We start from the raw sequence: 19,619 nt of genomic DNA on the forward strand, positions 1-19,619 counted from the left end.
TGGCATGATGCTAGCTGAGAGGGTCAGGGAGGCACCCAGCACTGTAATGTGTAGAGGGCCTATTTGCTAGTATCCAGTCAATTATTAATTGCTGTGTTAATCTGTTCTGGTGAGGAACTGTACTTCTTGGGAGAAACTGAAAAGATAAATGAAGTTGGACGGGTTTTCTGATGAGCAGGTGGACCAGTCCAGGTTGTAGTCGCCCAAAGTAATATTTTCCTGTTTAAAGGTGGAAGGTGAGTAGGTTTTCTGTAATGGGGGATTGTTAACTGGAGGGATATAGTTGAGATTACTATGATGTGTTTTTTTTTGTTTCACTGTAGGAAGGTGATTAGAATTTCTGAATGAGTTGGGTCTGGGGTTTCTTAAATAAGGTGTTCTAAGTTGAGTGTGTTCTTGTATACAATGGCTACACCACCACCACGCTTAAGTGTTCTGTTGTGTCTGAACATGTTGTAATCCTGGGTTAATATTTCTGTCGTATGTGTGGTTTGAACCATGTTTCTGCTATAGCAATGTCAGGTTGATATACAGTAAGGGCTGCTTGGAATTCATGAACTTTATTTAGTGTGCTTCTTATGTTCATGTTTAGGATTATTAGGTCTGAACTGTATTGTTTTGGGATGGTAATGTTCTAAGATTTTGTACCTTCTAGATTTAGAGTTGTTTGTTGGGGTAGAGGGCCTGGATTGGGGTGCATGTCTCTACATAGCTTCAGGTGATCCAGTTTAGAGGGTAATATGTGTGTTACTTTGAGGAGGAGTCTGGTTAATTTATGGAGTAGGTAATTTTCTTCTTATAGCTTGGTGTATCTGAGTGAGAAGAGTTCTAAACTGGAGTTATAGATGGGGAGATATGTTAAAGTAATAGATGCTAGTGCTGGGTGGGATTGCGTGTGGATTTGTTTGGAAGTTAATGTTGGTGATGTAGTTAACTTTTGTGAGAGGTGGTGAGGTAGGCTGTGTTGAGTAAACTTACTAGTAAAATCTGCTGAAATAACATTTTAGTTTAGGTTCCTGTGAGGGGGTTGGAGGTATGGTTAACTTTGTGACACTCCTCTAAGAGAAGATATACCTAGAGTAACATATGAAAGAATAGGATAGTGAGAGGTGTGGGTGTAGTGGTAGGCTAGGAAGATGACTTGTGATAGGGTAATGAGGAAGAGGTGTGGTTACAGGTAACTGTATGTGTAGGGGTAAATGACGACAAAGCATGCATTCATGCATGAACTGGTTCAGCAGTACCCATACTTACGGGGACATGATAGGAAGAAGTATTTAGGTGTGGATTAAAAAGGATTGTGTTACGGCAGTTATGGGAAGGGACTAAACAGAAGATAAAGCCAAATTTAAGAAACTAGAAGGGCTTGATTACAGACAAGAATAGTAAAGTACAAACAGTGAAAATCCTTAGTCCCTTTAGTTTTATATACAGGTCAGGCACATTTTTATCAACTGGAGGAGGAGTTGTGGATGACAATAAATACAGAGTCAAGTAAATGTATGTGGGAAGATAACAGGACAAGACTCTCCCCCATAGAACATGGTAGTTTAAGGATACCATAAAGCTATGTAATCATTACTCAACCAGAAGGTTATAAATCATAGTTGTAAAGGATGATGATATAATGGAGATGTTCGAGAGACTACAATTTTGTGTGCAGGTCTTTAAGGAGAATAATAGCTGTACAGAATATTGTGTTCTTAAAGTAACAAAAGTACTGTTACGTTCCCAACATGGGAATAGGGAAAGGAGATTTTGCCAATAGGGAGAATTGCAAGTAGGTGTATAGGAAATGGGTAAGAGGGGGTGGAATTTTCTGGGGGAAATTAGCAAAGGAACCAAGGTATTGGAAGCAAGTATCTAAGGAAGGAGTTTGGACTGTCTTCCCAGATTGTTATTGTAGAGTATTTAGTTCAGACTGGAAAAAAAGCAGCTGTTAAAAAGAGGATAATTATTAGGGCATGTACAATATTGCATAATAACTATAAGAATTATAACTTTATGAATTAATCAGAGTAGGTTAAGAAAATGTAGAGAACAGAAAATACAAAGGCAGATTGCAAATGAATGGTGGAAAGAAATCTGCAGAGCTCCCAGGTATATAACAATGTCTGGAAGGTTAAGGATTTGTACATATACTCTGAGAGTTTTTTCCTCATGTAGATAGGAAATGCTGGAGGTGTGATAGGAAAGAGAGGGGTAATTGGGACCATGTTCTTTGGGAATGTAATGAACTGGCAGTTTTGAAGTGTTAGAGGATCATTTGGGTGTAACTAAAGAAGTTTTTTTTAGCTGGGGTATAGGACCTGAATTACTGATTTTAATGTTATTGGCTTCCAAAAAAATCAGATACTAGAAAATATAAATCGAAATCTATTCCCAAAGTAAAGGGAGTTCTGGATATTGTACAGGAGATAAAAGAACTGGAGTGTTGGATTGTTAGAAGGAAAAGAAGCTACATGTCGTAGAAGTAAATGGAGTTTTTGGGTGCAGTATTTGCAGAATAATGTTCAGGAGGAGGAGTGAGGTTTAAGGGCAGGCAGAAATTGAGCAACTTTTGTAATACTGGAATAAATCAAAATAAAAAGAAAACATACCTTTATTGCATGACAGTAACAAAGGAAACTTATTCCCATTTGTTTTCCTTTCTGTTCATGTTTGTAAACCCTCTTTACATCTTCAAATGGGTTGATGGGATATCTCTGATGATGCTTTTTGTCTACCGACATGATCAAAAATTTAAGAAAAAGACATTTTTTCCACCTGTGGTTAAGTATTTTTACATTTGGTAGTAATTGCACTGTGCCTTTCACTGCCTAGACTGTTGCAGTAGGGATGTGATACCAGCTACAAGGTATTTCATGATTTCCATCTGCAGTGGAAGCAATGGCAAGGGTCAGAAGTACTTTGTTTCCCTTTGAGGGGGCTGTCTGCAGTGGTGGGAATGTGATACGTCTGTCACCTTGTGTGGTTTATAACATTGGTCAGTTGCTGTGAATAACAAACCCTGCTGGGGAAGTGAAGCTTGGACATTCCGTGGAGCCCTGGTTCTTTGAAGCTGTCAGCATGGTTTGGTGGAAAAAAAAAAAAGCATTCCAGCTATTAAGCTGTGTTGAAAAGCAGCTAAAATTAAGATACAATGTTGCCCTTTTCCCGTCTGATTCAACTATGGGTTGTCACATGGGACTTGATCTGACCTCTGCACCAGTTCTGAAGCCCTTCAGTTCCAGGGCTCTCACTCCTTCCGTACCCATAATTCCCTGAACTCCATACCTCAGATCTCATTTGCTGTCTGAAGTAGTCAATCATGTCATTATGTGCGCCAAGTTTTAATATCCTTTAAAATGGATTTCTGGCTGATATTGCTGTTACCCTTTCTCCTCCCTCTACTGAGAGAAATGCTTTCTCTCCAGTTAGCTTTATAATAAATTTTAGAGTTTGTAATTTTTAGTGTTAATTAGTTTAGAACAAGATAGTCTTCAGAGCAGTTTTCACTTACTTGTTGGTGTATTTCTTGTTAGTTACTTAGGTAAATAGTCATGTATAATATTTGTAGATTTATATCTTTACATATTTTGTAGTATGGGACCCCAGCTACCCTGTGTTTACCTTACAGGGTCTTAGTAATGGCTAGTGGACAGGAATTTAAAAAATGTACAGAATGTGGTCACAAACTCCCATCCCCCATACACACACTCCAGGTGTTTAGTTGTTGCCCATCTTGACACACAGTGCCAGGCTTGCTACTCTTTCAGCTCCTGGGGTCTTCAAACTAGGGGGGAGAAATTGGCCATGAAAGGCCTCCTTCCCCCTCAGACAGGGTCTGCCGTGCCTTCCACTTCCTCAGCTACCTGTTCTCCTGCCAGCAAAGATAAGCGATCACAGGACAGGCAAAAAGAGGAGGAAAAAGAGAAAGAAATCAAGGTAGATGAGCAAAAATACAAAGTCAAAAAGGTTAAGGAAAAGGAGAAATCATACTCTGAGAAGTCCGATAAGCGCTTCCCGGATCAAACTCTGTTGTCCAGTTTGGATTCCAATGTACTGCAATGTTTGAAACCAACAGTTCCTTGGATCCATCCATCATCTCCTCGGTCTCAATTCTCCCAGACTCTGTGAGTCCCAGTCTACACTCACCAATCCTGCAAGAAAGGAGGTACTTGAGACCATCTTCAGTGGTGTAGTCATCCTGGTCATCAAGAAACTTGACCAAACAAGTTGTCTACAGGATGGTGAGGATGTTCTTTAGGATGCAGATTCAGCTCGGGATTGATGTCCTTCAAGGATGCATCTGCAGTCCTTACAAATGGGTTGTCCTGTCGTCAGGCAGCCCTTCGGTCGGCCGGATTCCAAAGTCTGGGTCTGGCCTCGGCTGGTGTCGCACTTCACCCGACGTCATAGCTGCAGTTCTTCGGGTATAAAGGCATCAGCCGACGCCATTTTCCTCAGTCTTTCTTGCCGCGTGGCGCCTGAAGCAGAAGCTGTTCGCAAGTGCCGGTCGGTCAGATCCAGAGATTACTACTACCGAATACTACTAAGACTTCTAAAGCTAAGTACCCCGTTGGGGACTCTTTCTTGCCTCAGCCGATGTCAGAAAAAGTGAATAACTGTTTAACTTGTGGGAAACAAATACCTCATAAAGATTTCCACTCTTACTGCTTACCTTGTTTAGGCCCAGACCACGACGTAGCAGCTTGTTTAGCCTGTGCTTCTTTCAACCGACGGACGCTTAGACGTCGGTCGGAGTTTGCTGAACAGTTTTTTGGCTTTGCGTACATAATGCCGTCGGATCCTCCGACTTCACAAGTTGTTAAGAAACGCAAAGAAAAGGACCGACACTCTCTGTCCGCGGTTTCGGCCGAAACCGCGGTTAAGCAAACCGCGAGTGTCTCGGTTTCGGCCGAAACCGTGCAAACGGTTCAATCTTCAGCCGAATCCATGACTACTACCGAGGCCCCTTCTAACCTGGTTGAATCGGCCTGTGAAATACAACCTGCTACTGTGGTTTCACAAGAATTATCGGACACCATCCCTTTGGATGTTTCAACCCCTGCACGTGGTGCTGCTAGGCCGCCTGCAGCCATGTCCATAAAGGCCTTTGCCAGGGCTAAAGCAGCCAAAACTTCTAAGTCTGTGCCTGTTAAGCCCCCCTCTCACAGGCCCAGTTCCAGTTCCCAAATGCTCACTCTGGCAGAGGATCTCATCTCTTTAATAAGGGGATCCCAACCTCATCCAGACAGGGCCTCTCAACCTCCTCCAGAAAAGAGACCTAGAGCAGAGCCCCCTGAGCCAGTGCCCTCAGATGATTCTTCTGATGATACAGACAATACAGACCATCCAGAGGCTCCTTTTTCTCCTTATGAAGACTCCGATGCTGAGGAATCGATTCCTTCTGCCTCTCCACCAGAGGAATTTTCCTTTGGGGAAACCTTACATGTCATGAGAGAGCAATTCCAATGGCAGGGGCAAGATTTCTCAGAGTCAAGGAAAAGGCTTAGGACTTTTTTGCATTTACCACAACATAGGCCTTTAGCTATACCTCCAGTTCTTCCTGTTGTAGATGATGCATTTAATGATGCTTGCACTGCTCCTGATACTTTGCCTCCAGCCCCTGCTAAGCCCGATAGGTTCTACAGGGTCCCGGACACACATCATCATTTATACAAGGCTCCTTTTGCAGATCCCGAGACTATCTCCCAGGGGCCTAAGGCAGTAGCTTCGACCTCAGTTAAAAACCCTCTCCCCTCTGAAAGGGAATCCAGGTCCTTAGAGAGATGGGGTAAAAAAGTATACACCTCTGCTACTCTCTCAGCTAGGGCATTGAACTGCCAGTTTCATATGATCCAATACCAGGAGTTTATGCTTGATCAGTTAACTAAGAAACTGTCCTCTGATGATTCTTTAGATAAGAAATATGTTCTAGAAATGGTGCATAACATTCAGCAGGTTAGTAACCATTCTTTAAAATGTGGCTATGATGCACTGGAGGCTTCCTTTAGATCAGCCATGACTGGCACAGTTATAAGAAGGCATGCATGGTTGAAAGAACAGGTCTTGCTGGATCATGTTAAAGCAAAACTATTAGATGCTCCTATGGATAAGGTCAGTTTATTTGGTTCTCCTGCTCAGCAGGTACTGAAGAAAATGGAAGAGAAGGCAAAATCTGTACAAACAGTGAAAGATTTCTTACAGGTTCAGCCACCAAGGTTTAGCAGGAACTGGCCTTCCAAAAATTGGTCCTTTCCAGACTCCTCTAAAACACAGAGAGGCAGGAATAGGCGTTCAAGAGGCAGAAATCAATCCAGAGGAGGTGCCTACAGGGGACGCCAGTGGCAAGGTAACAACCAGCGAGGCACAGACACAACTACTACCACTGCAACAGGACAATCACAGTGACTTGGCTCTGGCACCGCCTACCAGGGAACAAATAGCAGCACCTTTAGGCGGAAAGCTAGCCTTATTTTCAAAAAACTGGCCCTATATCACAAGAGATAAGTGGATTTTGCAAACTATAGACCAAGGCTACAGGTTTCATTTCCACACTTTACCAGGAAAAAGAGGAATGCCAAACCTACCACCAAATCAAAAGACAGAAGCTCTAAAACAAATAGCTCAATTAGCAAAGATGAGAGCTGTGGAAAGGGTACCACCTATGGAACAAGGAAAGGGATTTTACTCCAGACTATTCCTGGTACCAAGAAAAGAGAAAAAATGGAGGCCTATTCTCGACCTGTCCGCTTTAAACACATTCATCATTGTTCCAAAATTCAAAATGCTGACCCTACAGCAACTTCTTCCCATGCTGGGCAAGGAGTATTGGCTGGTAACTCTAGATCTCAAGGAGGCATACCTGCACGTCCCCATACGACCAAATTGCAGAAGATACCTCAGATTTCTTGCAGGATCAGAGCATTATCAATTCTCAGCATTGCCCTTTGGCTTATCTACTGCGCCCAGAGTGTTCACGAAATGCCTGGCATCAGTAATCGCTCACTGCAGGCTTCAGGGAATCCAAATATATCCATACCTGGACGACTGCCTGATACAAGCGGACAACAAAACAAGCTAACAGAAGACTTACAAAGAGTCATTTGCTTACTGCAAGCCCTGGGATATACAGTCAATATAAAAAATCAAGACTGATACCATCCCAAAGAATAACCTTCTTAGGTGCAGAATTGGACACAGTAAAACAGATGGCATTCCTAACTGCAGAAAAACAAGAACAACTTCCTCTCTACTTCTTGGCATTAACAAAGCAGAACAAACTAACAGCAAGGAAAGTACTGCAGGTCTTGGGCTTCATGGCATCCTGCATAATCCTGGTCCCTCATGCCAGACTGCATATGTGAAAGCTACAGTGGTACCTGAAGAATTTATGGTCTCAACACAGGCACAGCCTAGAAACCGAAATACCACTAATCCCATGCCTAAAACAAGAGTTCCTATGGTGGGCTCAGGCATGCCAGTCAAACCCAGGTTTGCCCTTCCACAGCATTCAACCAAGCCAAACCATCACAACAGACGCCTCAGACCTCGGTTAGGGGGCCCACATGCTGGACTAGTGCATACAAGGCTTATGGACTCCAGAACAGCTGCACCTGCACATAAACCAAAAGGAAATGCTGGCAGTAAAACTAGCAATCCAGAATTTCAGACCATTCCTCCAAGAAGGGCAGTTGATGATAAGGACAGACAACACCACAGTCATGTGGTACATCAACAAACAGGGAGGCACTCATTCATACCCTCTATGCCGGATGGCACTGGACCTATGGAATATGGCTCTGAGCTACAACATTCAGTTACAAGCAATTTTTGTACCGGGAAAAGAAAACATCCTAGCAGACATATTAAGCAGAACTACCTCGGATGCTCACGAATGGATGCTACACCCGGACATCTTCAAGGTCATCACAAAGAAATGGGGACTGCCACAAATAGACCTATTCGCATCCCCACTCAATCACCAGCTCAAGAAATTCTGCACAAGGACGTACCACCCACTTGCTTGGAAGGTGGACTCTCTATCCTTCAGTTGGAAAGGCCTGACAGCATATGCATTCCCACCTCTTCCTTTGATGCACAAGGTGCTATTGAAAATCAAAGAGGAACGTCGAAGGATCATTCTGATAGCTCCAGACTGGCCAAGGCAACATTGGTACCCATTACTGAGGAGCATGTCTCGGGGGGAAAATGTGGACACTACCCCTGATTCATTTGCTGTTAACTCAGAGCGGCTACAACACCCTGCATCCAAACCTGAAAACTCTGCAGCTGACTGCCTGGAACATTACATAAGAGCAACTAACCCAGATTTATCCCAAAGGGTTAAAGACATTATCCTTGAGGCCCGCAGACCCTCAACAAGAAGGAACTATGCAGGAAAATGGAAAAGGTTTCTCATTTGGAGTACTGAAAGGGGAAAAGATGTGTCAAAGGTAGACATTGCCAACATCCTGGAGTATTTGGCAGCAGCTATTTCTGCAGAATACAGCTTCGATCCCCCTGTCTTCTCGCATCCTCTACTCAGGCAGTTTCTGAGAGGAATTAAAAATGTAAAACCTCCTAGGAAACCACCATTGCCAGCATGGGACTTGAACTTTGTGCTAGAAAAATTGACACTCCCCCCTTTCGAACCAGCAGCAACAGCAGAGCTTCAACACCTATCCTGGAAAACTGCTTTTCTGCTGGCAATTACCTCAGCAAGAAGGGTTTCTGAGCTACAGGCTTTAATGGCAGTACAACCCTTCCTAATCTTCCATCAAGATAGAGTGTCCATGAGAACAAATCCTACATTTATGCCTAAGGTGGTATCCAGAGTGTCTTTAAACCAGGCTATCCACCTACCTACCTTCTTCCCAATCCACAGAACAGGGGAAAGACTGCTGCATACTTTGGATGTACATAGACAGTTCGCTACTACCTGGACAGAACCAAGGGCAATAGAAAAACTGACCAGCTTCTGGTAGCATATGCAACAGGAAGGGAAGGAAAAGCAATTTCCAAACAGACAATCTCCAAGTGGATAGGAAATTGCATCAGATTCTGTTACTCCTACCATGGAAAGCAAACTCCACAGAACATAAGGCCTCATTCTACAAGGGCTACAGCCACTACCACAGCTTTCTTACGAGGAGTGGCTACCAAGGACATTATAGAGGCTGCTACTTGGACCTCCGTGCATACATTTGCCAAGCATTATAACTTACCTTTATACTCTAGATCCAGAGCAGGGTTTGCCACTGCTGTTTTTCAAGGGATCCTAACTACACCATAATTTCTTCTTCCTCCTCCCCTAGTTTGGCTATGGTATTCTACCCATTTGTAAGGACTGCAGATGCATCCTTGAAGGACATAGTACAGTTTTGTACCTACCATAAATGTAGATGTCCGAACAGGAATGCATCTGCAGTCAGGATTACCCACCCTCCTTCCCCTCTGTGGTATTCCTAGGGTATTTGCCCATCTAATAGCTAGCTGGGGATCTCTTATGGTGTATTTGTTTGTATATATGTACATACATGCTTATTTTTTGTGTTTGCCTTCTACTATTTGGAAACATTGGCATTTATCCAAAATTTAGCTGTCCAAGAGGGCAACTGGCATCTGGGGCAAGAAACACTGAGGAAAATGGCGTCGGCTGATGCCTTTATACCAGAAGAACTGCAGCTATGACGTCGGGTGAAGTGCGACACCAGCCGAGGCCAGACCCAGACTTTGGAATCCGGCCGACCGAAGGGCTGCCTGACGACAGGACAACCCATTTGTAAGGACTGCAGATGCATTCCTGTTCGGACATCTACATTTATGGTAGGTAGAAAACTGTACTTTTTGGTACCTTCCATTCATCCATCCATCCACCCACAACTCCTTTGGGGTTCTTCTGGTACCATCTTCTAGGAATGTACCGAGTGCTGAGCCATCTACCCCTCAACTCTTTCTTATCCATTCCAGGTCTGCCCCTTGGGTCTGGCTATCTGAGATCCAATCTGTCCTGGAGCACCCTTTGCCAGAACCCAAAGCTCAAGTGACTTTGGCTCAGACAGATTCCCTTCCTGTTTTGGCTCTGATATGTTTGGATCCAGAAGAGACTCCAAGCCGAAACTTCGACATCATGATTCCAGGGGATGGGTCAACACCAAAGTCAGAGCATCTCTTCCCCTCTACCTTGGCTCTCAATAGCTGGCTGCTGAAATCAGCCTCTGGGTCAAGGCATCTCAGTTCCGAGGCTTCCTTTTGTTTGGGGACAGGAGGATTCAGGTTAGTTCTGTTTGAGCCAATGGCATCCTCAACCTTCAAGGCTTTTAAGTGGTCCTTTTGATGCAGAGGGAGAAAGTGCATCCATTCAATTTTGTTCCATCTGAACCCCACCTAGAATCAGCTTTACTTCTCATCTTCTTGTCAGTCAGGGACAGGGACAGTCTGTTCCACTGGTTTCCAAGGCTCCTTTTGCTGTATAAACTCCCCCCCCCCCCCCGAACTGGTTCACAGGAAACAGAGGTGCAAGTGGAAGAACTTAGAGTCTTCTCCAGAGTTTGTCACAGAAGACACAGACTTGGATGAAAGTGAAGGCTCCCCTAGATCTCCCTTGGAAGACGTCACAATTTGCGAGATCCTTGAATTAAGTCAGAGAGGGGTGTGGTCCACTGATGACCTTTCTCCAGATGAGTCTTTGTTCCTAGAAGGCTTTGGTTCTGGCTAATCTTCGTCCTAAGTGGTACCACCTGTTGACTAATTCATTGACTTGATGGCTTAACAGGCATGGAAGGACCCTGACATAGTAGAACCCATCCCTAAGAACCCTGATAGGATTCGCGCAGCATGGACAGACACTGGAAGCACTAGAGCAAAGGTCCATTGGTAGAGGTGACGGTAGTCGCGGCAGCCACAAAAATTGAAGTATCAGAAGAAAGTTCTTACGTCCATCCCCCAAGCAGAGATTCTAGGACTGTGGTCATTTTGAGAAGCAGATATATGCTTCAGTGACTTTTGCTGTTAGAGTGCTGAATTATTTAGTCCATGTCACCAGATTTGAAAGAAACCTGATCAAGGAGATTTCCAAGTCTCTCTCGGGTATCCTGCCTGTGGATGTTCAGAAGATGGCAGACTCCCAGCTTTCTACCCTCCAGTCTACCTCCAGCACAGCCATGCGACTGCTTTCTAACATAGCTGAATGTACGGCTAGAGCAGCAGGCATTGGCATTTCATTTGTTGGCACGTATGGATGTGTGTGTGAATTAGCAGAAAGCTTCAAGACATCTTTCTTTAATGCCCCCTTTGATGGCTCTACCGTACTTTGATCCAAAGTGAAAGAAACATTGACCAGGAGGCAACAGGATTGTAATACTATCTCTGCAGTAGGAATCAACTTCTCTACTCCCTAAAGATCCTATTCCAGGAATCAGTGGGCTGGGAAGAAAATGTGGTTCCAAAAATCATAGAGCTCTTATCAAGATAGACCTCCTCATGGCAGAGGAGGAGGCAGTGGTAATGGAGATCACCCTAGTGGCAAAGGCGGACTGCATAACCAAGACTTTCACAGTCCCTTCACAGAAAAGCCCTTTCAGTGCTTCTAAAGGGTTGACAGACAGCATATCCCTGCACCCACACGACTGGCAGAACATAACTACAGATTCTTGGGTGCTAAACATAATATTCTGAGGATACTTCATACCATTTTCCCTTCCTTTCATGAAGAAGAAAAAAGTTCCCAGTGCTCCACCCAGTCAATGGGCACTTGTAGCAGCAGAGTTATTTGAGCTGTTAGAAAAAAGTCATCCAGCTGGCCCCCGAAGAACGGTTATAATTAGGAGTCTGCTTGAGGTTCTTTTTAGTACCCAAGAAAACAGAGGACCTCAGACCCATCCTGCATCTGAACTATTTAAATCTGTATGTTAAAAAGACAAAATTCCGGATGGTCACACTTTAGTCCATTTTGCCTGTGCTGAGGAAGGAAGACTGGATATGCTCCAAAGATCTCAAAGACTCTTACTACCATCTGAAGATAGAGAAGCAGGCAAGGAGATTTCTCAATCATTATCAATTCACAGCCCTGCCATTTGGTCCTGCCATGGCCCCCAGAGTGTTCAGCAACTTGAAGGCAGCAGTGCAACACATCCTTGCCTGCTATGAATCCATGTTTTTCTGTACCTGTATGATTGGCTCCTGACAGTTACTTCCAGCAGCCTGTTGTCAGACCATCAGGACCGTTTGCTGCATCTAATGCAAGATGTAGGGATCATGGTCAGTCTAACCAAAAGACATCTTACTTATTCTCAACAGATAGAATTTATTCAGTGGCAAATTCGGGCCACTTGCTTGTAAGTTGCTTGAATTCTCAACTCCAGGATGCTTTCCCTGTGTCTCACTGCCACTGAAGTTCTCGATCACCACCCCACCAGCAAGACTAATTCTTCAGCTATTTTGCCTAATGGCTTCCATGATCCTCATGGTTCCTTTGGCCAGATTTTACAGGAGTGCTTCAGTGGACTCAAGCACTTCACTAGTCCCAATTTTGCTATCCACTACCTGCCAGGATTTGTCTCGCACAACTTTGCAAGCTTGTTCGGTGATAAAATGTTGTCTGCTCCTTACAGACCCCCCCCCCCCTGCTTTGGTGGTAGTGATGATGGGCACATCCCTTCTAGTGTGGGGGGGGGGGTTAAGAGAAAAAGTTTTAAAACATACTGTTGTTTGTCTTTTTTCTCTTCTTGCAAAGTGAACATGTTATTTGTTGGGATATGCTTATCAAAGATGGGCCTCATCTGTGAACAAAATGCAGCATTGCTTATGAACCTGAATAATAACTGTTTTCTGCATTTCAGAATAAAGAGATTTGGTTATAGCTTGGTGAAGCCTGGGTTAAGGACGCACGGCCAAGTAAGAGTTAATTTACTGAAGCAGGCTGTGTGTTCTGGAAAATTTGAGCTACCATTGTTGAACTGAACATTCTGTACTTCTTGAACATTCTGTACTAACTGTTGGTTTGAGGTAATTAGTGATAAACATGTGTTATCCCATATGTTTTTCATAGCCAACTGTCAACGGTCAGAAATGTAACAAAAAGTTGTTTTGCTTGCAGTATAAAAGTTGATGTCAGTAAACAAGTTGACCAGAGGAGATCATCTTGGCCAACATGCTGTGTACTCTGGTTAGCTGCTAATAAAGAAGTTTTTCATCACCTGAGGCAGATGCGACTCGTTTGAATTTTTCTTCTGACAGGGGGGCATTTTGAAGGGAAGATGGGCCAGGGCACTTGCTCACATACAAAGTTCAACCTTCACATCAGTGTTCTGGAGATGGGACTTTCTGACACAACGCATATCCCAGGGTCATCCAGTGTACTCCAGTGTACTGGCTGACAACTTGAGCATATCTGTATTGATGCCTCATGAGTGGTCCCTCAATCCAGCAGTGATGACCTTGATTTTCAGTTGCCGGGGCCAACCTTGCTGTGACCTGTTCATGTCATACCCAAATAACAGGTATAGCAGTTACTTTTCACTGATCCCCCTGTGGGGACAGTCACTGAGGAATGCTGTAGTCCACTATTGGCCCCAGGTCTCATGTGTGCCTTTCCCCATTGTCTTTCCCTTTCTGTGGCCTTTACTAGTATGTCCTCCACAGATGCTGGACCATTATCCGGATATTTTAACACATCTGTCCAGACTGCTTCCTCCAGTCCAGAAAGCCATGAAGTTAACTGCATGGTTCCTCCAGTTTTAAACTTAGAGATGCCAGACTTCTCTCTTAGGTAATTCAGATCATATCAGCATCCCAGAAATGAGCCCCTACAAAAAACATAACATAGCAAATGGAAGAGATTCTCCATTTGGGCTGGGTCTAGTGTCTAGACCCCTTCTCTGCCCCCTTTCCTTCCATTTTAAAGCTCCTGTTAGAACTTTTTCACAGTTGCTCTGGTTATTCAACTATCAAAGTGCAAATGGCAGCTATCTCAAGCTTCCACTTAGTTCAGAATGGTAGTTCTATGGCTTCTTTACAAATTTCTAAGGCTTTTCTTGAAAGGAACCTTTATTCTACTGCCTCCTATCTGACGCCCAGTACCTCTGAGGTCAGACACCCAGTACCTCTATGGAACATTACCATCATGTTACAAGCTTTGATTCAACAACCCTTTGAGCTGACTGCATCAGCTGATTTTGAAGTTACTGTTTTGGAAAACCATTTTTCTGGTGGCAATTACTTCAGCCAAACTGATTTAAGATATGCAAACACTTCTCTACAAGCCTCCCTATTCTGTCTTTCACATAGACAGTTTCCATAAGGACTAACGCATCTTTACTTCATAAGGTGGCACCTGAAACTAACTTAAATCAGTCAGTAAATCTACCAGTCTTCTTTCTGAGATTCTCAAACAAGGGTGAATACATGCTGCATATGCTAGACGTTCATTGTAAGCTTAGGTCCTATCTTCATAGGACCGAACCATTCAGGAAATCGATCAGTTGTTTGTGGCATTCTCAAAACATAAATTGGGCAAAGCAGTGACTACATTTACTCAGTGTAGATGGTTATCCAAATGCATTTCCTTTGTTTACAATAAAATGTGCTTGGCTTTCCATTCTAAACCTAAGGGTCACTGCACAAGGCCAGTGACCACTTCAGCAGCCTTTGCCAGTAGACTAACTGTTGATTCTGTCTGTGCAGCAGCTACTTGGTCTACAGTTTTTCCATTGTATCTCATTACGTGCTTGATGAACAATCTAGATCACATTCCTCCTGTGGTTCCACCATCCTCAGAAATGTCCTTCCTCGTTACCACCCTGCCAGGTTGGGAGTCCTGTCCCGTAGTTGAATCTGACAAAAATAGATATGAAAGTTATATACTTACCACAGTGATAGTTCCACATTGTTTGATTTTCATCCAGTTCAGCGTCACTCCTTCCTGCCTCCCCCTTCCAAATTGTCACATGTAGCTTTATGATGACCGGGTTGTCCCGGGCATATCTTGTCTGTGACCAGTCCGTACTGCCTGTTTTACATAACCCTGCCATTTTTTCTCGCCTACTTTCTGGGGTTATTTTTAAACCGGGTTTATATGATTGATATCTACATGTTTTGGATTAGGTATTGAGGTGGAGTTCAGGGAATTATGGGTAGGGGAGTAGTCAGAGCCAAAGATCTTCAAGATCAGTGCCGAAGTTGGATCCAACAACGCATAGTGAACCTGGCGAAATCAGATAAAATGGATCTATCATTATAGTAAGTACATAACATTTGTTTCTTAAGTATATCTATGACAATAGCGACCAAGATCAAAGCAATGTTTGGTAAATGAAGTGTAAGTGGAGATCTTTTGCATAGCAGCAACATAGTGTCCTGTGAACTCTATTCGTTGTTTTGTGGGATCCCAAAAAAGATCAAAGTGGAGTATACTTTGATTTTGAAGTTTTAATGGTAACGAAACAGGTATATTGCTTTCTGAAGTCATTTTTTTATGTATTTTATTAACTTTTTTTTTTAGGTGGATGAAGTGACCAACCATCTGCAGTGTTTAAGAATCTGAAAGTGTCTGAACAATTACCGTAATATATGCAGGCTGGTCGTCAGTCTGATTAGAAAGGAGGAGGATTCGACTGTGGGCTTCCATATGCCAAACACGTATATGTTCCGTCTGTCGTGGAACAGTTTTTAAAGACAAGTGGTATCATGGTTCTGCCAAAGTGGTAAGTAACTTTTGTTTTCTTTATGGTTAGCTATCTGCCAAAATCTGCACATGAAAAGTAATTGGAAATGTTTAAAAGTAGAATTGGTGACTGAAAAAAGTACAACTTATTTTTACATTTGTAATGAGGGGCACATCCTTCTCAACCCACTGCATCTCTCCATGCTTCAGTGTATGGCTGCTGTTATGTTGGAAAAATGACAGATCTGTTTCTCCATGAATTTCATATGTTGCTGTTTTGCACAGATTTTTGCCTAGTGTGTGTAACAGCACTGCAGATATCTTCTCTTGTTATCTTGGCTGCATGTAGTATGTTGATGGTAGAAACATTAGGGAGCAAGGAAAGGCATGCATGAGTTGATAGAGGAGTATTGAAGCTAAGTTATAGTAGTAAATCATTCAGTATCTCAGTCCTGTCTCATGAGAGAGACTTTTGTTTGTTATTTTTTTTTCCAAACAAGGAGAAGCTAATTTTAATTTTTCACTAGAGATAGACGCACTGAATTTGCCTGTCTTATGTTACCAGAACGAGGATTTTATCTCTATTAAACTTCCAAAATAAAGTGGAAGATTACGTCATAGTGGAGACAGGTCATCTCTTGCTCCACTGCCATCTGCAGGAAGCTCATGTACCTTGAGGTTTCTGTCTTCAGATCTTTTTTTAGATAACATCATAGTAGAGATTGGTCACTTCTCAGTCCACAGCCATCTGCAGGAAGCCCATGTACCCAGCACCTTCTGTTTTCACATCTGTTTTAGATTACACCATAGTGGAGATGGGTTCATCTCACTCCAAGACCATCTGCAGGAAGCCCTTGTACCCTCAGCGTCCTGTCTTCAGATCTTTTTTAGATTACATCATGAAGGCCATTTGCAGGAAGCCTGTGTAGCCTGAGCCTTCTGTCTTCACATATTTTTTAGATTGTCACAGTGGAGATGGTTTACTTCTCACTCAAGGCCATCTGCAGGAAGCCTGTGTACCCTGAGCCTTCTGTATTCAGGTCTTGTTTAGATTACACCATAGTGGAGATGGTTTACTTCTCACTCCAAGGCCATCTGCAGGAAGGTCATGTACCCTGAACTTTCTGTCTTCATATCATTTTTTGCTGCTTGGAGTACTTATTTATTGTATTTTTTTTTTAAATGGGTGAGTGAGCTGGTCCGAAGACTCTTTCCAGTGATGACCAGTTAACAGGCATCAGGGCTAAAGTTAGTAGATAAAAGTAGTGGCCGTAAGACAGACCCCAAAGGGACAATTGTACTCAGTGTGCCATTTGCAGAAAGTAAATGCTACTTCTGTCATTTTGCCAGTCTTGGGCTCATTTCGTAGGCAGAGGTCTGAACAGTGAAAATCACTTTGTTTTTCCCATGGTAGTGGAAAGAAAAATGATGTCTCAGTGGATGTAAAGCTGACCACCCGTCTTGGGTGGTATGCAAGTCCCCTAAGAGCAACATAAGGGACTGTCTAGTTCCCCTGTCAGTATGTCTTAAGGGTGTGAAAGGAATCCGGATCCCCTCGGTACATCCAACAAGAAAATGAACCAGAGAATAAAGAACTGCGCATCCTTTGAGAGGTGTTTTTGCTATTTTTAGTTTATTGTAAATTGTCTTGTCCATTTTGCATAACATTTAGGGAATTTACTCTGCCTACTGATATTGCCAGTAAAGGTAACATATAGTCTTGTGGGCGACTAATTTCACTTAAAGACTACCATTTAAAGTGTTTCAATTGCTAAACAGTGGGTTATAAGGTAGATGATTGAGAATGTTAAGCAACTTTCAATAATAAAACCATTCGTAGGTGTGATAGAAGTTTGGTAGCATGCTTAGAGTCAGCCCCTAGACAGCATTAGTACATGAACATTATTCATCTTTTGAACCAGCTCTGGAGACTACTCATGCTCCCCCCCCCCCCCTTGAAACTTACTCCCTGCAATTATGTTAGGACCATCCAATGGTCACGCATCTGTACAGAGGATGTCCAAAGAGTGACCTACTTGTTAGTTGAGTGAGTGTGTGTGGCAGTCAAACGTATCAGTACTGGATCAAGAGACAGACATGTGCTAACTAGAAACCTGAGGAGTTTCTCTCACATTTTCAGAAGAGTACTTTACTGTTCTACAAAGAGCTATAGAGGCTATGCCTACAGAACACAGACTATCCACCTCAAGCATGGCGTAAGAGATGAGGAGGAAGACGTGCATGCCACTCCATTGGAGTCTTCAGATTCAGAAGGGGCAAAGGGGACTTGGCCTTATAAAGTTAAATCTTATCTACTCCTTGGATTTGATACAGATTATGAGGATTTCTTGTTCTTGGACTCTGCCCCTGAGGATATGACATTCAAAGGAGTACCCTGAATAGCATGATGCAACGTTTGTCCCTGGTCCCCAAAATGCAGGACAGGTTTTTTTTTTTTTGCTTTTGGGGGTTTTTTTGCCAGGTGCCAGAGTGATACCAGTGCCTTTTCAATGATCCTGTGCTGTTCTTAAAAGTTGTGAGAGGGTCCTGTTTTTGTTCCAAGCTAAATTCTCTGCTTAGTGAAAGGGACAGCAGAAGTTTTTCAAGGTTTGGGGAAAAATACCCCCTTCAGCCACCCTGGGTATCAGGGCTGTAAACTATTCTAGCACATGTGGTCTGTTACATAGGGAGGGGGTATAAATAAGCAAAATGATAAATTGGTATATGGCTTATATGTCTCCATCAGGGCCAAAGTCAATAGCTTAATCCAGACTGCAGAGAAAATGGACAAGAGTAGTATCTTGCTAGATCATGGCAAACTCTTTGGCATGCCTTATCAGGAAATTTTTATGAAGCCTAAGAAAAAGGTCAAAACTGTGCAATCTGTGAAACCTGTACATCATCCACCCATGCCCAAGTGCTCCAGTGGTTGCCATTCCAAAGCTGGCCTCTTCAGCAGAAAGCAGAACATGTGGGAACAATATAGAGTTTGAAGATCAGAAGAAACAGCAGTTCCAGATGGAAATGAAAGCTCATGATAGACAGGCCTAAAAAGTCTCAAGTATTTACAGCAAAGATCAGAACTATAACCTGCACGGCTTAGAAGCATAAAGCCTTGATGTTTCAACTTCTCAATCCAGGTAGAGCTGCCCAGACTGCAGAGCACCTGGCATGGGAGAGGTCGGATTTCAGTGTCTGGTATCGTCTTACTCACCTTGGTGAGAGGCCGTGATTAGTCAGTGGAGTGAAAGAAGTAAGGCTGTTTGTGTGGACCTGCACATGATTACTAAGGCCCTAGTCTTAGTAGGGGGCCTGTAGGACTATAACAAAAAAGGCCTAACCTTATAAAGTATTGTAACTCCACTGACAGCGGACACCTCCCACCAACACCAAGAGAATAATGACATAACAGCACTTCCTTTTGTACAAACCTAAGGAGATAATCTCTAGGTGCTACAGAGCGCTGGCATATATCCTGCCAGTAGTTTTACCTGTAGCTAATTAACACACTGTGGAAGCCTTTGACTGTGGTTTGGTGCAGTTTTCTGTAAAAAATGTAAAAGTTCAGGCTTTGACAGCAGCCTTTTCACACAACATATTTAGTTAAATGTAACAGATCAGTTCATTCATTTGCAGTTAGACAAGTAAGTCACAGTTCATTAAGTCCAGTACTATAGCCCACAGAGTTTTGTTTACGTGAAGGCCAAAATGTTGCAACCACTTCGCTGTATCCACAGGATGTTCATCATGTTACATTGCTGCAGTCATTACACTTTGGTTATCCTGCCGTCAGGCGGTTCCCCAGTCGGCCTGAGTTCCAAAGTCTTGGTCCGGCGTTGGTTGCTGTCGCCTCCTCCCTGACGTCAGTGCGACAGGGGATAAGATGCAGCCGATGCCATTTTCTCGTCTTTCTTGCCGTGCGGTGCCCGAAGCAAAAGCAGTTCTTGGGAGATGGCCGACCGGCACTTGC

At 43.3% G+C, this 19,619-nt stretch overlaps 1 protein-coding gene across 4 annotated transcripts in view; it reads left to right on the forward strand.

Moving 5' to 3' along the window:
* ZMIZ1 (zinc finger MIZ-type containing 1) overlaps positions 1 to 19,619 on the forward strand; it is a 2,170,450-nt gene that overhangs the window by 711,908 nt on the left and 1,438,923 nt on the right. For all 4 annotated transcript variants that reach the window (XM_044056883.1, XM_044056886.1, XM_044056882.1 and 1 more), the window contains exon 4: positions 15,488 to 15,689. The gene's annotated coding sequence lies outside the window, so the exon portion shown is untranslated. The remainder of the gene's footprint in view (positions 1 to 15,487; positions 15,690 to 19,619) is intronic.

Source organism: Protopterus annectens, chromosome 14.part0 (genome assembly GCF_019279795.1).
Source record: "Protopterus annectens isolate FY-2018-M chromosome 14.part0, PAN1.0, whole genome shotgun sequence".
Classification (NCBI taxonomy): Eukaryota; Metazoa; Chordata; order Ceratodontiformes; family Protopteridae; genus Protopterus; species Protopterus annectens.